General features: G+C 39.4%; 1 protein-coding gene and 1 pseudogene across 1 annotated transcript in view; one reads left to right on the top strand and one right to left on the bottom strand.

The window, feature by feature from the left end:
- THRB (thyroid hormone receptor beta) overlaps positions 1-20,850 on the top strand; it is a 208,373-nt gene that overhangs the window by 67,213 nt on the left and 120,310 nt on the right. The gene's annotated exons all lie outside the window — the stretch shown is intronic.
- On the bottom strand, positions 4,089-4,273 carry LOC123326876 (annotated as a pseudogene).

Below are 20,850 nucleotides of genomic sequence, written 5' to 3'. Positions count from 1 at the left end.
TTTGACTTAGGGGGTCAACCAACAGAATCCTATGGCTTCTTCAGAATTCATATGGGCTGTGTAGGGTCAGAACTTCCGGAGTGCACAGTATCATAGTGCCTTCTCCCCTGTGGTTCCATTTCCCCCTCCCCCCGCCCTTTTCTCTCCTGCTGATTTAGTCTGGGTGCTACAGACCCTCCTTAGTATCTGCTCCTTGACCATTTGCATTGTATTTGTGCTTCAGACTTATCTGTTGTGATCACCTTTCCTTTTGCTGGTGACCCTTTATGTCCCTGCTGAGCACATCTCCAACCTTGCTATTCTGGGCCTCCCTAGAATCATGCCTACTTGAGCATTGGCTTATTGGAAGCGTATCTTCTTGGGTATCTCTCAGAGGCGAACTCTCATTCTGGCAGCAAGAGGGGAATCTAACACGCAGATTACAGCCCAGCAAGAAGTTTGCTCCGATCTATGCCTTTCACCATTTTGCTGAAGAACCTACTCTACAGCCTTTTAACTGTGCATGACAACGATATAGATAGCCTGTCTTGTACTTTACATTGATTCCAGAAGGTTCTGGTGCATGACCATTGGTTGAGCTGGAACACTGGCGCCCAGTGGAGAAGGAAAATAAAAGGCAATGCTTCAGCTCCATACACCTGTGTTCCCCTGTTGGGTATGGACAAATGTCTGCTAGCTAAGGAGTTCACTGTGCATTCTCTTCCTTCTCCCAAGGACCCCCTCCATCTGGACCAGCTACGGGCTATGTTCCTCCCCATATTTTATTCTAAACATTTTTGTGCAAGATTAGATGAACTCATGCTTTTAAGAACCAAAGGATGTTAAAGAAGGAAAGAAATTTTAAAATAACCTAGTCGAGCTTCTACATTTTACAAAGGGAATCAAAAGGCCAAAGGGAAAAAGAGCCCCTGACTGACTGGGGATAAAGGCAGAGGCTAGAATTCAAGTCTGCCAACTCCAAGTCCAGTGCAATTTTCAGAACACCATCTGACTTAAGTCTCCATGTCCTGAGTAATTGACCCATCGTTAGCTGCTACTTCAGTTCCTTTGCAGACCCTTGCAAGAATTGCATGGATGCTAGCAATGTTTCTATTAAGCCCCAGCTGGAAGGGCTGGGAAGTATCTAATTTCTAGCCAGCTTAAGTAATGGCATTACAGATAGATGCTCATAATGTTAGCACCCAAGACTGCAGATTCACTTGATTAAATGGCAACATGGATCCCTTTACATTCTTGTTATTTTGATAATTAGATGGGATTTCCTCTCTGACCTGACACTTGTATTTCGTTTTTAACGTGAGTCAGACAGTGAGTAATTCGTTGTAGTGTTGCAGAGCAAACTATGCCTGTAGCTCATTAAAATGTGTTTAAAGTTTAATAAAATTTTACTCCATTCAGTAATAAACCTGGTTAAGTGTCTGGCATGTCATGCATGCTTTTAATGGCTTGTTTGCTTTTCAGAGATGTGAAGCAAGAGAAATTATTAAAAACAAAGACGTAAGATAGCCTTAGTTGCAGTTTTAAAATTCTTCCCATTTTCAACAGAACCATCTGTTACCTTCTATGTTTCCAAAATATAAAATGCTGATCTATATGATCACATTTTTTTAAATGTTTCTTTTCCACTTCCCAATCCGGGTAAATACCACCCATTTGTAAGAAGTTAAATAGCACTGTTTAATTCTTCAATGCTCAAATACGTTTGATGTTGCAAGAAAGAAAGACAAATTAATTGTTTGGGGAGAAGATAATTCAGAAAAAGACAAACAAGGAAGTATGACTGGACAATTTGCAAAGATCTGCCTTTGCAAATTGTCCAGTCATACTCTGCATGTAAAGTGGGGTGCTCACCTGCAGCCCTTTTTCCTGGGCTTCTCTATGCTACTCTCATGCTTGGCTGCATACATCATCAAGTGTATTTTTGGTTTTGTTTTTCTAGAATCACTGTGGGATGCTTTAATTTCCTGAGTCCCCCCACATCTTTCAGAATGCATGTCCTTTGCATCTCACTGATGTTGGTGGAGTCCACTAATCTTCCTCAGTACTTTGTAAATAATTGCCTCGTTGTCTCTAAGGTTGAATATCATTGTGGAGAAATCTTAAGCTAGCCAAAATTATTGCCTTTCTAGGAACGTTCTTTTTCTTCTTAGTTGACTGAAAAATTATTTTCTTAACTTTCAAGTTCATGGCTTAACTAAGATATGGCTAGTGGTCCAACATTCTTTATCAGTTTTTTTTCCTGGAACATTGCATGTCCCTCTGATCTGCAGTTTGAAGTCTTCTTTCATTTCAGGAAAAGTTTCCAATATTCCACTCCTTTTCTGTTACATTTCTCGTCTCTGGAAGCACCAATTATCCCTATGTTCTATTGTCTTTGTTCTCTGCCTCTATCCACTTATCCAACTGCTATAAACTGTCTCTTCCCTCTCCACTGGCTATTTTATGAGGTCTTTCTACTTGTCATTATTTTAGTTTTATACCCTTTTGTTTCAATATCTCTATTTCTATCATGGTGCCATTTTGGTTCTCAGTTTGTTTTCTAAGCTATTCATCTCCCTTTTAATTACTCTAGTCTTTTATAAATTTGTTTTAATATCTTGTTTAATCTCTTATAAATTGAGTACTTAAAGAAAATTTTCTTATTTTTCATGGGTTATAGCTTCCTCATAGAATAAACTGTTCTCTCTCCCTTTCTCTATCTCTATCTCTCTATCTCCCTCCATCCTTCTATAAGAGGGCACATCCTTGTTTATGCTTGTTCGTGCCAGACTTTCTTTTTTACTCTAGTAGAGTGTAGGTGAATTTTTCTCGACATTTTCCCCATATCATCTCAAAATCCTTTGTCTTCGTTTCTGAGTACAGTTTGTGGGATGACTGTTGGATTCCAACCTCTTTTTATTTGTTTATTTACTTACTTATTTATTTGAGAGAGAGAGGTTGCATGAGCAAGGGGAAGGGGTAGAGGGAGAGGGAGAAGCAGAATCCCCACTGAGCAGGGAGCCCAATGCGGGACTCAGTCCTGGGACCCTGAGATCGTGACCTGAGCCAAAGACAGACACTTAACCAACTGAACCACAGAGGTGCCCCTCCACCCTCTTTTTCACTAACCTCTTTTTCGAAGCAAGAAAATTCAAATAAGGAAACACCAGCATAGCAGGTTGCCTTTTCTTGGAACCTGGGCTTAGCTCCCTCTTCTAAATCCCATTAGATGTCCCAAACCTGGGTCTCCTCCACCAAATGCAATGGACTCCATGGTTGTGCACTGCAGCTCTTTCTCCAATCTGGATCAGAGCCCTGCCTCTGCCAACATCCCATGACCATACACTGAGCTACTATTTTCTAGGGTGTTTTTCTTGACTTTTCCCAGGGCTACCTCTTCACCTCTCTCAGATCACTACTTTCTGAGTCTAAAGATATCATTAGAGTTTTTGTGGATTCAGTCCATTCACCTTCCTTCCTCTGTACTGTCACAGAGGAGAGAAGTAGAGTTACAGTGTTTCAGGCCAGCTACCTCTAATTCTGTGACAAATACTTTTTAAGATGAGGATATGAAGTTATACACCTTTCTTTGCTTTGTGGTTGCTGGCAATATCTTGTTTGGGTTTGTTTTAATATATAATTTTGTTCATTTGTAAGTATTTAAGGAGGGAGACTCCATGATCCAACTTTATACAATGATATTTTCTCTCTGTCATCTCAAAAACCACATCAGCGTCTATACAAAAAAATAGCACTACACAGATTTTGAAAAATTTAAATGAAGATTAAGACTTCCATGTCAAATATTTAATTTTATTATTGATTTTATGATTATAAAAGGATGCATTCTTTAAGAAATGAATATGGAAAAGTATAAAAAATACATAGACATTCTCATATCATTCTCATATCATTTTGGTGTGTTTTCTTTTAGTATTTTATGTATCTGTGTATAGTTTTAAAAATTGGATTCATACTTCATATATGGCTTTTATTTGGTGGCTTGTTTTGCTTCTAACAGTACACTATGAGCACTTAACATAGCCTTAAATATTCTTTGAAAAAAAGCATGGAGGCATGCTGATATATTCAAATAGTCCCCTATTGTTGCATATTTATGTTATTTATAATTTTTGTTAACATTAATGCTGGGGAACACCTTTCTACATAAATCCTTGGATGTATTTCCTTTAAAACATGTTAGTACTAATCATTATAGGGAAAAGTTTTCAATTAGCAATAATCGCGCCTCGGATAAACCTCATTGGCTACGATACCGCCACTGCGCAAAGCTGAGTAGTACTAATCATTATAAACCTTGGTTATTATTATACAGTGCTAAAGAGAGATAAAGAGACATCCTGTACCAGATTAACTCTTGGGACATAAAATTTTTAATAAATTTAGTTGGATGTATCATAGTGCTTTTTCCTCATAAAGTCAAGGTCTAAAATCATGTGAATTCTGATGAATTATTTAATGAAAGCTACTCAGGCATTTTCTAAACTCTTTTCATTGTTTTCAAAAAGTACCACTTTACTGCCTTGATCAATGCCCTCTGGCTTTTTCCACAGAGTTCAGAATAGCATAGTGATTCAGCACACAAACTCTGGGGTCAAAAAGACCTGGGATCTAACTCCAATCGTGTGACTTGTATGATCTGATGCTCCCTCCACTCCTCCCTCTTTGTCTCCTTCTTTATGTTCCAATGACACTGACCTTCTTTCTGTCTCTCAAGCAGGCCAAGATCTTTTCCAACTTGGCTCTTGCTATTCCTTCAGATGTAACACCCTTGGCCCAGTCTACTCATGGCTGACCCTTTCTCCTTCAAGGGTTCATTCTCTGCTCAGCTAATGTTCTCATTAACTTTCCCCTCAAGTCATTCTCTGTTCCATTACTCTGTTTTATTTTCTTCATCGCACTTCTCATTACTTAAAAGTATCTTAATAGTGGCTCTAAAAGTAATAATAATAATAAAATAATGACTCTGATTAATGGTATTATTAGCTTACCTCAGCACCCATAATTCCTTTCCTCCTACCTACAGCTCTGGTGCCATTCTGCTGGGAGGGCGACTGCCCTCTTGTGGACTTTTAGGATAGTGCTACTAGAAGCGCAAAGACTAGTTTCACTTTTTGTAACCACAGGACTTATTGTTTTGGGGGGTTCTTCAACTGTCAAATATTTGAGACTTACTGATTTTCAGGTAGCTGATTAAGTGTTTCATCTACCTGAAACAGGAATGACCTAAAATGTGAGATCACCTTGTTTGTAATAATAGTGGTCTCTAAGTTCATGAGTGTTTTCTCAATACCAACCAATGTGCTAAGGGATTTTCATATATTTTCTCATTTAGCTTAAGCATTGTCCACTGAGAAAACAAGGTGGTAATTTGAGACATATAAAGAAAGCTTTCCTAAACTTCTAAATAAAGCTGATTCTCTCTACGTCCAAGTTTGTCTGTGACTTTTCAGGGGAGAAAAATGAAAAGATGGAATATAGGGGTTTTTTTAAGCACCAAAATGGCCGGAATTCTTGACTCAACCCTGACCCTAATTATTGTGCGTCATTTAGAGATTTATTTGTCTTCTCTAGACCTTAGTTTCCTCAGGTTGAGAGTCCTTCCAAGTGTGAAATGATTTTAGGAAGACCCAGGAATCTAATAATTATGCTCGGCCAATGCCAAGGTGAGACAAAAAAATCATTTCTTCCTCCTTCCCGGGACTGGTGGCTCCAAAACCCTAAGAACTAAGACATCATTTTGCAACAGAGTTACTTCTTTAAAGCTTCTAGAGGTAATCCTTAACTTATGAATAATAGATATGTTCTAAATGTAATTAATAATAATAATAATAATAGTTATGTTCTAAATGTAATTAACTATGTATTAATGTAATTATCTACATCTAATTCAACAGAAAATTACTCTGTAAATATTTATTGAGTAGCCACTCTGCCCTGGTGCTTGTATGGAGGAAATATCAGCAAAGAGATCTAACTGTTACCCCAATCCTCATGAAATCTACTATCCAGTGTATCATGAAGTTATCCCCAGGGTCATCTTCCAAAATCACTGGGAAGTAAGATGCCAAAATTTAAATGCTAGGAAATTGGGTATATTTGTTACATTATGCACATTGATGGTATCATAATATAGGTAGTAAAGCATCTATTTTGGGCCTGACAAGTTTCGTTTCAACCTCTTATTAGCTGTGTGATCTTGAGGAAGCCAGCTTACCTCTCTGCACATCTGCCCCCTCACTTGATAAACAGAGATAATGCTCCCTAATTTGCAGGGGTTTTGTAAGGATTAAATAAGATAATGTGTACAAAGGGTCCGGCGTACGCGCTCAATATATGGCAGCTGCTGAGTGAAAAAGAACAGGAAGAGAGAAAGGAAAATTGGAAGCAGTCCAGGAACCAAGTTGAGATTGGCAGAAAGCCAAAAATGGCAAAGTTTCTTAATGTTGTTGTATATAAAGGGCTGGAAGTCATAAAAAAGCTGAAGAGTAATATCATTTTCTATTACGTCTGAAACTAAAAAAGGAATGCTTTGCCCCTCTATATTATACTAATTAATTACCATTGCCTTTCAGGTCTGGGCCCAGACGCTCTAGGAAACATGTGCAGTTTTAACTCACCATCTAAATTGGCTAAAAATAAATTTGCAAGAAAATAAATTCTACAAATAAATATGCCAAAACACTGCTATGTGCCCAGCACTGTTGAAGGCACTGGAGATAGAAGAATGAACAAAATAGGGGGGAAATCCTATCCTCATGGAATTTACGATCTAGTTGGGGGAGAAATAGGTAATAAGTGATACAAAGAAGTAAATCAGGTAGTATATGAAAAGGTGAAAAGCTCTCTATGGAGAGAAAGAAGGAAAGTGGAGTGGGGGTATAACTTCAAATAGATGGTTAAGTAAAATATTGAAAAGGTAACATTTGAGCAAAGACTTGAAAAAAGTGGGAGTAAGAGCTTTAAGAATATACTATTTGGGGGAGCAACTTTCCAGCAGGGGCTTGTTCAAAGACCCTGAGGGAGGAGCAAGGCTGGTACTTCTGGGAAACAGCAAGGAGGTTGGTTAGCCTGGAGTGGAGGAAGTGAGGAAGAGCGGCTGATGAAATTGGGGTCATGAGGGACTTTGGTTATCCAGAGTGTGGTAGACCATTGCAGGGTTTCTGCAGAGGGGCAAAATGAACTGACATATAATTCAACCAGTGGAGTCGTGTGACATAATTTATGTTTTAAAAAGATCACCTCTGGCTGCTTTTTGAGAATTAAATGTTGGGGACGGGAATAAATAAAAGCAAGAAGACCAGGCTACTATAATGATCCAGGTGGAGATGATGATAGTAACTATGGAGGTGAGAAGAATATTTTGATTCTGAGTCATTTAGAATCATCATTTATGGTGATGAGAAAGACAAAGGGTGCAACAAACAAGTTTGTTTGAGGTAACTTGGTGGGGGGGGCATGGGAAAGGTATATGATCTAGTTTCAGACCTGTCAAGTTTAAGATGTCCATTAGTGTACACAATAGATATGCAAAGATAGGTCTGGGCTGCAAATAGACATTTGAGGACTATCAGCATATGGATGGTATTTAAAGCCAGAGACAGAACAAGATTACCAAGGGAGTGAGTACAAATAAAGAAGATGTCCAAGGAGTAAGTTCTGGGAGCATCTCAATGGGTAGAGAAGAAAGTACCAGGAAAGAGGGAAAGGAAAAATCAGGGAAGTGTCTTATCCCAGAAAGCCATAGAAGAAAGTGTTTCAAAGAAGAGGTAGTAAACAGCTGTGTCAAATGCTGCTGATAGATCAAATAAAATGAGACTTCAAACTGACCAGAGGATTTAGTGATTTGGGGTATCAAGGGTTACATTGACTAGGACAATTTTGTGGGACTGATAGAGGCCAAGGCTGATTAGAGAAAATGGCAGAGAGGAATTGAAATCAGGGAGTATGGACAGCTCTTTGTTGCAAAAAGGAGCAGAGAAATAGAGGGGAAGTTGAAGAGTAAAGCAGAGTCCAGAGAGATATATTTTTTAAGATCCAAGAAATAACAACAAGTTTATTAGTCAATGGGTTGACCCAAAAAAGAAGGGACAAGTGATGAGGCAGGAAGGAAAAGGGAGAATTGATGGAGCAATGTTCCTGAGCAGAAGGGCTAGAGATGGAATGCACGGCAGGAAGGTTGACCCTAGTTAGGATGATAGCACAGAATCTACTGCCATGGTCCCCAAAATGTAGTCCCAGGCCCATAGCATCAGCATCACTTGAGAATTTCTAGAAATGCAAATCCTTGGGCCTTTCCCCAAACATCCTGATTCAGAAACTTTGGGGTTGAGGCCAACTAATCTTTTTTAACAAGCTCTCCTTGTGATTCTGATGCACAGTGAAGTCTGAGAACCACTAGTCTATAGTAACGGAATATATAGGTACAGATGATGGTCAGGAAGTAGATTTGGCCCTGAGAGCATGGGAAATTCTCTCTGGTTGCTTCTAGTTTCTCAGGGACATAGGAAGAAAGGACATTAGCTAAGAGGGAGGATTAGGGAGAAGTTGTTGAGATTTGATGGAATAGTAAAGGTTTGAAATAGTTGTCTAGGAGAGTGGGAGAGTGAACGATCCAGGGAATAGAGTGTGTGTCGGAGAACATTAAGTGCTCACGTGAGGCTCGTGGTCACGTGTCTATGCTGAGACAGTCAATTTGATTGTGTCTTTTCTCCAGCCATGTCTACCTGGAGTTGATAAAGATATAAGAGAAATCTACAAGAGGAATAAATGAATAGAATGACTATTATACGTAGAAGCTTTATAGGTAAATATTGCTTTCCATCATAGAAACTGCACTATTTCCTAAAGACCAACTTACGTGTTATTCTTGACATCCAAAGTCCAGCCTGGAGGCCTGACCTATGAGCAAACTGGTGAAAGAGTCATGTCTGCAATCTTGCCATCACCTCACAGCTGATGAGTCTCAGGTGCTACGTCTGGCAAGGCCTGCCTGACTAGTGTGTGCACCCACAGAGTGCCCAGAAAAACTGCTTCTTCATTTTCTCCCCTGGGCACCATATTTTCCTTTTTTGAACAAAATTATTATTTAAACAAAAACTTGCCAATCTCGAGAAAGACCACATTTTGTATGATTCTGTTGATGTGAAATGTCCAGAATGGGCAAATCCATAGAGACAGACGGTAGATTAGTGGTTGATTGGAGCAGGGAGAAATGGAGAGACAGAGAAGTGACAGAGAAAGGGTAAGATGTTTCTTTTTGAGGTGATGAAAATGTCCTGGAATTGACTGTGATGATAATTGCATGTATCTGTGAATATCCTATAATCTATCAAAGTGTACACTTTATATGGATAAATTGTATGTTTAGGAGTTACATCTCAGGAAAGCATTTTAAAAAAAACTTGCACACCTATACATTTTATTACTTATTTTTATGGATGAACATCAAGGACTTGTTAATGAAAATTAACTAAATCATTTAAACCTGTAACTGAATTCTTTTGCACCTGTTTTAAAACAAATAGAAGAGCTTCCTTCAAATGCTGAGAACTTTCTGATATGTTAAAAAAAAAAAAGCCTTCTAGTCTCTGATATGGAAAGTAACTTCCAGGAGTTAAGCTATTTTTCCTTCCAAAAAAAAAAAGAGAGAGAGAAAAGTAAGAAGGAACAACAATTCCCGCTCTGTAGTGCACTGTTGTAAAAAACTTAGACTCAAGCTGCTATTGATTCTACTTTTCAAGGCTAGGTCCTCTCTGAACGATCAAAACAAATGCTCTGGGAGTCTTAAGGTGATACAGATCTCTTTCGTTCCTAAATGGTATATGCCATTAAGAAAAAAGTTCATTTCTGCCTTCCATCAGCTTCATTTAACAGTGTTCTTTGTCTTGCATTATCTCTTTTGCTCTAAGCTTAGGGAAGCCCAATCCTTTTTATACCATCATTGAAATGAGCAACTTGCTCCTGTTTTAAAGCATGCTGGCACTTATTTACCTCATGTTCCTGGTGATTTAAAGTGACTTCCATGGGGCGCCTGGGTGGCTCAGTCAGTTGGCCAATCTGACTCTTGATTTCAGCTCAGGTCATGATCTCAGGACAGTGAGATTGAGCCTGGGCTCCGCACTCAGTGGGGAGTCTGCTTGAGATTCTCTCCATCCCTCTCCCTCCACCTTTCCTCCTGCTCTCGGGCGCACGCTCTCTCTAAATAAATGTTTTAAATCTTTAAAAAAATAAATAAATAAAGTGACTCCTTAACCATTCACCTTGGCCAATTTGTCTTTGTATAGGAAGAGTCCTAACACCACATAGTCCTGTCTTCCAGTATCCAAAAATAAATTCAGAGGGCATCTGATCATTCACCCTCAATTTTTTGATAGATATTTATGGAAGTTATTGGATACTCATTGAGCAGCCTAGGACTCTGCAGGCAGAGCACGAAGGAAGCGTCTGGAGGCCAAGTTAGCTTTTCTGCCAGTGGCTCTGTGACCTTGGGCAAGCCACTTAATTTTCCATATCCACATCTAAAAATAAGGAGCTGGATCCAGCATCTCTGGAGTTCTTTCTAATGCTAACCTCTAGAAAAGGCAGTGAACAGAGAGGTGAAAAGCTGGGGCCCCCGAGTCAGAATTCTGGGTTTGCTACTTACTAGTAACCTGGTTCTAATTCTTTAGCGTCTCTATCGGCCAGTTACCTCCTGTCAAACAAGAGAAGAGAGTCAGACCTGCTGCTCAGGTCCAGCCTCTAAGTTACTGATCACGGGGCCGGCCATCACCTGGAGGCTAACAGTGTGTCTGTATGCAACTCGACACAAAAGCAAAAGAGATGGCGCCGAACACATTTTTAGTCTAACATATGTGAGATTGATAGCCAGAGAGTACAAAGCAACAGTCCAGAAAAGGCTTGGACAACACACAGGAGCACGTGAGTTTCAGGCGGCTGAGTTCAGGGCCTGGACTGTTGGTTGGGAGAAAATGTAAGCTGAAGCTATACTTGTTTGTTTCTTTCCTTCTTCCCCTCTGGCTCTCCCGAGCTTATTTTGGTTTGAAACCAGGCCCACCCAGGGGAGCTAACGGAGCAGCTGATCCTTCAGGCTTTTCCTGTCTCCGAGCCTCAGACTGGCGGGACCCTCCCGCCCCGTTGGCCCTCAGGCGTCGCTTGCATTGCTGGGTGCCCTGCTTGAGTTTTTCAGCTTCCCCCAAATGATTTCTAGGCCCCGGTCTTGGTGCCTAAGCCTGCTCCTAGAATCCTGCCTTTCACCTTCTCTTCCTTCCTCTCTGTTCTGTTCAAAAAAACACTTCTCCAAGCCTGTGGTAAATAATTTATTACAAAGAGAGGGTTGTGTGTATTTGATCTCAGAAAGCTACCGACGTGGTTCTTCACGCAGTCAGTTCCTTGTTGGCGCCCTGGCTGGTTGGGAAGTGTTGCTCCGGGTTGGAGGTGCCAAACCACATTACTGCCGAGTTGTCCGAGCTGAAGCTGCAGCAACAGCTGCTGAATGTCGGGCTCAGCTCGAACTCCCCAGGCTCGATCCCAGCTGGGAGATTTCCCGATGTGTGCCCAACCACGTACCTTCTCTTGCTTTGCCTCTGCGCTCAGTGCATTACAGAACTCACTGCATGTCAGTTGCACAAAGTGCTTTGTTCTTGGGCCAAATTAAGAATGAACATTTCCCAATAAAAGAAACAGGAGTATCCTACTGTTTAGATCAGGGGTCAGCAAACCATAACGGAGGGCTGAATCCAGCCCACTGCCTGTCTTCATAAATAAAGTTTTATTGGACAATGTTCATTCACTTATGCATTTTCTGTGGCTGTTTTCACACCACGTGGTGTGCTGGAGTAGTTGCAGAAGAGACTGACTGGCCCCAACAGCCGGAAATATTTACTATCTGGCCCCACTCAGATAAAGGGTGCCAACCCCTGATTCAGATGTAGAGACACAAGACATGATAGATCCGTTGAATATAGCTGAATAAATTATCTAGATTTCTTGTTTCCTGTGAAGCATGTATTTTCCTATAGATTTTATAAAGATCTATTTCATTTTTAAATTAAAACCAAAGGTAACAATAGAAAAATCTTGATAAGCTATGAAGGTCTCTCTATGAATGTCAAGGCTACTCATGGTAGTTTAGGACTAGAAAGAGACCTTAGGTCGCATCTAATCTGATCTCATCATTTTGATGTGATGTGGGCCAGGCGTGAATGGTCAAGAAAGAATTCTTGAGATGTTTTGGGTGCAAAAGGTGTTTTTGTTAAAGCATGGGGGCACTACCCATGGGCAGAAAGAGCTGCACTGGGATTGTGAGAAGCTGTGGATTATATAATTTTAAGCTGGGAGGGGTAGAGACAAAAGTTGCCAAAAGGATTTTCATATGTTAAAGAAGACTTACAGCATCCTAGAGGTCTGGCTATGGTCAAGCTAAGGTTGCTATATGCCTCTGGCAAAGCAGTAACATTAAGACAGTTGTGGGTTCTTTGAGGAATGTCATACTGTGTGCATCTCAAGGACTTGGCAAGTTGTAAGGAAATTTAATTTTATCTATATTTCTTATGCCTTTGTTCTCCTCATCAATTTGATAAGCTGAAGAAACTAGGAACTTAAAGATGGCTGTGCCTGAAGTCACATGACAGGCTATGGCTCTCACAACCCATAACCTGGGGCTTCTAACTTCATGCCCAGGGCTTTTTCCAGCCCAAGTTAGACCAAAAAAAAAAAACAAAAACAGGTCACTGAACTGAGCTGATGGTTGCTTCTGTGAATTCAGATAACCAACCTCAGATGGGCCTTCAACATTGCCCTGAAGTCCTACTAAGTGTCTCTGTTCAACATACTCTTCCACTTTCTGTAATGACTGTTTCAGACTTCATTTTCCAGAAACCTCTACCATCCCCGTCTTCCTTTGTTCTCATCTGAAAACTTCACTTCCTGCTCTAGAGAAAATAAGACACACAAACTTGAATTATCCTGACACCAAACACATGAAGAAGCCACCTGTGTCTGTGCCCGTCCTCCCTTCCTCCCTTGTAGTAGGAGACTTGTCCCTTCTCTGGATGGGATCCCTGCCCAAGAATTTTTCAGGATCAGTTAACTCTTCTTTCTCCATCTCTCCCCTTTTCTCCTCTCCTCTCTCTCTCTCTCCCCCTCCCTCCCTCCCTCTCTCATATATTGCATCCATCTTAACAGTTTTTAAACATGTTCACATCTCTTATTTAAAAAAAAAAAAAATGCCTGGGATGCCTGGGTGGCTCAGTCGGTTAAGCGTCTGCCTTCAGCTCAGGTCATGATCCCAGGGGCCTGGAATCGAGTCCTGCATCAGGCTCCCTGCTCAGCGGGAAGCCTGCTTCTCCCTCTGCCTGCCACTCCCCCTGCTTGTGCTCTCTGTTTCTCTCTCTATCTGACAAATAAATAAATAAAATATTTTTTTAAAAAGTAAAAAAAAAAAAAAATGCCTATCGTCCACATATCCCCTGCGGCTAACTCCCAATGATTTCTTCTCTCATCTGCAGCCAAACTTCTCAAAAGTGTCAGCAATGTGCACTCTGGGTCCTCATCTCCCACTTTCTTCAACCTGATCTGTCTGGTTTCGGGTCCCCTCTTACCAAGCAAATAACACTCATTAAGTTCACTGATGACCTTCATGTCATTAAATCCAGTGAACGTTTTCCAGACCTCATCTTACTTGACCTCTCGGCAGCATTCAACACCACTGATCACTCTCTCCTTCCTGACATGATGCTCTTCCCTTAGATTCCATGACACAAAACTCTCCAGGATTTCTTTGTATCCCATAGACCCTCTCCACTAGCTCACTAGCTGCTCAGATTCCCACAGGAGAATGCCATGTCAATGCCTTCCGTGACCATTTATTCATATGCAAATGTAGGCCTCTTCTGACTCTTACAACACAAATGGTCACAGCAATTTTTGAAAGGCAAATCTAATCATTTCCACTTCCTCTACTTAAGAGCCTTCAGACTATACTAATTTAGGATAAATATAAAATTATGTCCATGACCTAAAGGCTCTGCCTGGTTAGCCTCCTGTCTGCCTCCCCAGCTCCATCTCATCCCATGCTCCCTACCCTCACTCCTCAGCCTGCAAGGGCCTTCTGTCACCCCTTACCTGGGCCAGGCTCTCTCCCCGCTCAGAGAATGAGGCTATGCATACTCTATCCCTATGCTTGGGATTGCCGTTCTGTCCCCCTTCACGAGGGCAACCCCTACTCACACTTTGATCTCATCCCTGGGGGCACTTCCAGGAATCTCATCCCGCTCATCATTTCTTCTAAGACTTCCTTGACTAAGTCAAAGCCTGCATTTTAGTCTGTCCCTTATAACACTTAACAGAGCTATATTCTACCTTGAATTGCATAATTAACTTGATTAGTGTCTGTTCTAACCCCAAAGGCAGTAAGCTCCATAAGGACAGATACCATGTATTATTTCTGTTTCATACTGTGTGCCTAGAAGTGGGTAATCGGTGTAGGTACTCAAATATTTCATGAGAGAATATAGTGGGGAAGGAGAGGGGAGAGAGAGTGGGTGAATAGATAGATGGACAGACAGTTATGACATCTTTGATCTTAGATATTCTGCTTTAGCATAGGTTCTAGGCCTACAGGATGAAAATTGTGCAGATTTTCCATTAACTAAGAGCAAAGGAAGCATAAGCACTTGACAACAATGGGATCGCTGCAGTCAGTATCTTGGCCGACACCTCCATACCACTTTCACACTCTTCCCAGGGACACTCGATTTCTAGGGGAATATAATAATAACAACAAGTGCAGTGTGTGTTTCTTAACTACCGCAGATATTTCTAAAATGCAAACTTGTGGCTTCTGATTCATACATGTTGTTAGGGAGGAAAATCCAAGCTGTCACAGGCTCATAAAAACTCTGTATTCTTCTTCACTGTGATTCTACATGACTAATGTCATTAGCCAACCACAGAAACTAAGCCATTGGTCATAGGAAAATAAAAATGGTGTATGTGCTGGTTGTGTTTGGCACAGAGCCTTTGTTTGGGCGGATATGGATGCCAAGGATCCCTAGAATGAACGGCCTCATAGCATGCAGTCGGGTCCAAAGAACTGAGCTCTTATTGAAACAAAACAACGCCCTATAACAATCAACTGAATCCAAATTATTGAGCATTTTCCTAAATGCCTGTGAAACTGGAACCCTTGTGTTGACTCCTACACACTTAAGTGCCATCCTCTTCAATAGTGACCTTAGAAGGGAACATATTTATTTTAGTGACACTGCCCTTACTCTAAATGATTTACAACTCCTCTTTGGGACTGCCTTCAAAGGCAAGAGTATATTATTAAATGCATCCTCAATCTTTTGAGAGTAAATTTGATTTTTAGAAAAACCCAATGTTATAAAGAATCAAGTCTGGTGAATAAAGTTAGGAATCAAGCTGAGTAATAGCATTTGGTCCAAATAAGATTTAAATCCAAAATGATACAGATTTTCTTATATGAGGAACCAAAAAAAATTTTTAAAAAATGGATCTAAAGAGCCCACTGGTTCTCAATGAGGAGTTCCAGAAATGTTTGCAGAAATGGAAAACATGCATATCTTCATTAGATGACAGGGCTTACAAGTTCTGATGTGTTTGTTTTAAAACTCAATCTCATTTCTTTAGAGATTTGAACTGGCCATCCCCCAGGCCAGCCTTGGCCAGCTACATGTGTTTTATTTGGACGATGCGATGGTTTTCTTTAAAAATTGAGTCGAGATTTAAAAATCAAGAGATTTCAAGTACAAATTTGGATTTCTGATGTCCTCCAGAAAATCTGAAGTTCTGGCAAAATTATTCCCACAACACTACAGGACAGTCTGCTCCTGGATGAGAATTCCTGCTGCTTCCTTTGTAAAGAAAACAGCCAGGCCTGCATCCCTCACCCCCATTATCATCTAACCTGACCTCACTAATGATGGCTGCACGCCCGCTTCACGGTTTAATGTTCGATAGGACATTTGCTTGTTTAATTGCCTGTGCCATCTCTCTCTAGACTGAAAGCTGATGAAGGAGGGGATTTTTTTCCCTGTGTTTGTTCACTGCCATATCCCAGAGCTCACACTGATACATATCTGCTGAATGAATGAATGTCTAGCCCCAGTGGGCACTTGCATTTATAACTCCTCCTTTAAAGTCACACTTAATAAACAAGAAGATTTTAGATATAAAATCAAGAACACTTTATTTCTGTCATGTTGTTGCATTTAGTCTTCACAACAATTTTGTAAAGTATGCATTACCTCTGAATTTTCCCGCAAGTTTTTCTACCTTTCTACAGTATTCATTTCATTGTATTGTATCATCTCATTCTTTTGAACAGATACTAAATTCTGTACATAGTTCAGAATCTAAAGGGTAATAACAAGACTGCAGTGAAGTCTCCCTCCAACCCCCATCCCTTAATCATCAAGGCCAGCAATGGTGCTCATTTCTTGGGTGTCCTGTCCATGCATAGATATCCTTTGTATACACACCTATATATTCTTTCTCTTTGTGTTCATAGACGTCTCATACCATATACACCATTATGCACTTTGCTTTTCTCATTTAACAATATTTCTTTTTTTTTTAAGATTTTATATATTTATTTGAAAGAGAGAGCATGCGAGCGTGCAAGTGGGGGGACGGGCAAAGGGAGAGGGAGACAGAAAATCCCAAGCAGACACCCTGCTAAGCAAGGAGCCCGATGTAGGGCTTGATCCCACAACCCTGAGATCATGACCTGAGCAGAAATCAAGAGTCAGCCAGTTAACCAACTGAGCCACCAAGGCGTCCCTAACAGTACTTCTTAAAGTTTATTCAGTATCAACTCATAAGGAGTTCCATCATTCTTTTTTTACACTCATATAGCATTCTATTGGGTGACCGTCAGATCCTTTACTTACCTGGTCCCTATTGATGGATATTGATGTTTTTACATACCTCCTTTTATAGGTGTTCAAGATATGGGTGTTACAGGTGTTTAAAAAGTTAGATTGTGGTAGTTTCTATATTTTGCACCATAGTTAGAAAGTCTCCCCATTTTAAAGCTATGAAAGAATTCTCACATGGTTTTTTTCTATGACTTTCATTTGTTACATTTAAATCTTTCCTATACTTGGCATTTAACCAAGTTATAAAGTATAAGGTATGAGTTACAGATTCAACATTGACTTTTGGTCCTAGGTGGTTTATTGGTTGCCCCAACTCCATGACTTCAATAAGTCAGCTTTTATCATATTCTCAGTTTCTATATAGTGAGATTTCTAAACTTTATTTTCTTTATTTTCTGAACTTCTATTCTGTTCCATTGATCTGTTATCTATTCATGTAGTAATATTGCATTGTTTTAATCATGAAGGCATGATAGTATGTTTTAATATGTGATAGGGCTAATTCCCCCTCATTTTTCTTTCCCAAATTTTGCACATATCTAATATTATGTCAAGATAATATTCATATAGTCTTGCTTCTCTGTGGGTTTTTAATTTGTCAGGAACAAGCAATGAATATCATCACATTCCATTTTGGTATCCTTCAAGATCAAATACTTTTTTACTCAGTGAACTTATTACTATGATTAGCAATTTTAGTGCTCCTCATACTAAGCCATCCTTGTTTTCCTGGAAATACTCCATTTAATCTGATCTGTTGTTCTTTTGATTAATTTCCAAGAGTTATTTACTGATTTTTCCATCAATATAAATAAGTCATCGGGGCAGATTTCTTTTTTTATGCTGTCTTTTTTATATTTTTGGTATCATATCATACTGGTTTCACAAAAATCATTGGGAATGTTTTTTTTTTCTTTGTGCTTTAAGAAAGTTTACATAGCTTTTTTTTTTTCCTATGAAATAATCCATACATGAAATCATCTGGATTTGGTACTTTCAGGGAAGGGTAGGGTAATTCTTTGACAGTGTTTAATTTTTTCTGTGATTACTAGTCTCTATGGACTTGTCTTTTATTTTGTTACTTTATATTTTTTAAGAAAATGAATTAATCAGGGTTTTCAACTTATTTGCACAAAGTTATTCAAAGTCATCTATTATAATTGTTCTAATTCTCAGATCTGTAACTAATTCCTTTTTCTATTCCTAATTTTGTGAATTACTATTTCTCTCTTTTTTTAATTAGGTCAGTTGATACTTCACCTATTTATTGTTTTGTCTTTGTTTTTTCCTAAGAGTTAACTTTTGGATATCTTTCTTCATAGTCATGTTACTGTATTTTCTAACTCAATAAGCTTTCTGACTTCTTTCAGCTTTTCTTTACTCTGAGTTCTTTTTCTAACATACTTAGTGTTAAATACATGATGTATTTGGGGGTTTTCTTCCAACTTTATTGAGGTATGATTTATAAATAAAAATTATATATATGTGGGTTGTAAATGATTTTAAGGTGTGCAATGTTATGACTTAATAGATGTATATGCTATGGAATTATTACCACAATCAAGTTAATTAACATATCTATCACCTCATATGGTTATCGTGTGTGTGTGTGTGTGTGTGTGTATTTATGGCGAGAACACTTATGATCTACTCTCTTAGCAAACTTCAAGTGTACAATACAGTATTATTAACTATAATCACCATGCTTATACCTCAAGGAAAATGAAAAAGAATAAACTAAGGTCAAAGTTAGCAGAAAGAAAGAAATGATAAAGAGAAGAGCAGAAATAAATGAAGTAGAGACTAAAAAGACAATAGCGGGGTGCCTGGGTGGCTCAGTTGGTTGGGCACCCGACTCTTGATTTCAGCTCAGGTCATGATCTTAGGGTCAGGGGATCAAGCCCTGCATCAGGCTCTGTGCTCAGTGCACAGTCTGTTTGTCCCTGTCCCTCTGCCCCTCCCACTGCTTGTGTGCTCTCTCTCTCTCTCTCTCTCTCTAAAATAAATAAAATCTTTTTAAAAAGACAATAGAAATATCATCAAAACCAAGAGTTGATTTTTTGAAAGATAAAATTGTCAGAACTATAAGTAGATTAACCAAAAGTTTATAGCAAAAGGTATAAAGTTAAGTTGTTTCTTTGAGATTTTTCTTTTTTCTTAATGGAGCTATCACTCTAAACTTCTCTCTTAGAACTGCTTTTGCTACAGCCCATAAGTTTTTGATATGTTGTATTTCCATTTTTGCTTATCTCAAGGTACTTTTTGATTTCCCTTTTGATTTCTTCTTTGATTAATTGGTTGTTCAGGAGCATATTGTTTAATTTCCACATTGTTGAGAAATTTTCTCCCATGATTTCTTGTCTGGGTGATCTATCCATTGATGAAAATGGAGATTAAAGTCCCCTATTGTTATTATATTGCTGTTCATTTCTTTCTTTCTTCAATTCTGTTCAATTTGCTTTATATATTTAGGTGTTCCAATGTTGGGTGCATATATATTTGTAGTTGTTATATCCTCTTGATGAGTTGAGTTTTTTAGGGGAGGACTTTCTTGGTTTTCAAGCATTTGCAGTTTTTCGTTTTGTATGTGTCTGCTTTTCTTTTTCTTTTTTAAAACTTCTAAGTTGATTATGTTGTGGAAACATTATTTTGCCTCAAATATTTCAACTTTGGGCAAGATTATCACATACTGGTCACATTTTATAATTATTTGGGTTTCTTTCCATTATTCTGTAATTATTAGGTTTTTCAGGTATAAAATTTCATAATAATGCTAGATTAACATTATTAATAATATTCTGATATTCTTTCTTGTTTTATACTTAATCTTTCACAGAATGCAAGGTATGTTAAAGTCTTCAACTACTGTTGTGTTTCCATTTATTTTGCCCTGAACTTTCTGCAGTTTTTAACTTCATATATTTCAATGCTATGTTACTTGAAGCCTAAAGATTCATGATGGTTATATTTTCTACCAGATAAATAATTTTAAGGCAGATGGAGACTGAAACTTTGGACCAACAGGTGGTTAATACTACCCGCCAATTTATTGAAACAAATCTCAAAACCAAAGACTTTTCAAGAGTCCAAGGGGTTGGTGACAGGTGTACCTGTGAATGAGCCAAGGACAAATGGGTGTAATAATAAGATGCTTTATTAGTCAAGAAAAGTGACATGAGGCTACGTGCTTGGTCCTCTAATCACTTCTTTCTGGAGTTTGATTCTTATTGCTATAAATTTTGTGAGAAAGGACAGCAACTTTGTCATATCCATGTATCCAGCAAATAGCACAGTGTTCTGCCCTGCCTTGGTAGACACTTGGGAAGTAGTTGTGAATGAATGAATGAATGAATGAATGCAGAAGTACCCAAATACCAAATATGTGTTACGGACCAGGGTAATTGGTACCACATTTGTCCCACCTCTCCGTCCAAACATGCCACTCCTTACAGAGCAGACTATTGTGTTCTATATTCCTTCAAAAATTTTCATAGACTCACCCCAGGAGCCCACTCATAATATACTAAGCATTCCTCCTGAATGTGTACAGATTTCTTATTTACTTTGTGATCCCCACTGAGAAGGCATAACAAGCATACCAGAGTTGGGCACCTATAGACCTGGCCATTGTCTAGTTTCTGGGTCAGAGGTAAACAGCCCCTGCTAGAGAGATCCAGTCCCAGAGCAGAAAAGACAAGTTGTCCTTGTAATGAGGCAAAATCACATCCCTCTGGGAGTTGAGTTCCTCACGTTGTCATGTGAAAATACTAGAGACCAAGTGTCAGTTAAAAATAACAATTCTTGGGGTGCCTGGGTGGCTCAGTCGTTAAGCGTCTGCCTTCGGCTCAGGTCATGATCCCGGGGTCCTGGGATCGAGCCCCGCATCAGGTTCCCTGCTCCGCGGGAAGCCTGCTTCTCCCTCTCCCACTCCCCCTGCTTGTGTTCC

This window comes from Neomonachus schauinslandi, chromosome 1, assembly GCF_002201575.2.
Source record: "Neomonachus schauinslandi chromosome 1, ASM220157v2, whole genome shotgun sequence".
NCBI classification, from domain to species: Eukaryota; Metazoa; Chordata; class Mammalia; order Carnivora; family Phocidae; genus Neomonachus; species Neomonachus schauinslandi.
The sequence above is the reverse complement of the archived record's forward strand: the minus strand, read 5'-3'. Positions and strand labels throughout refer to the sequence as shown.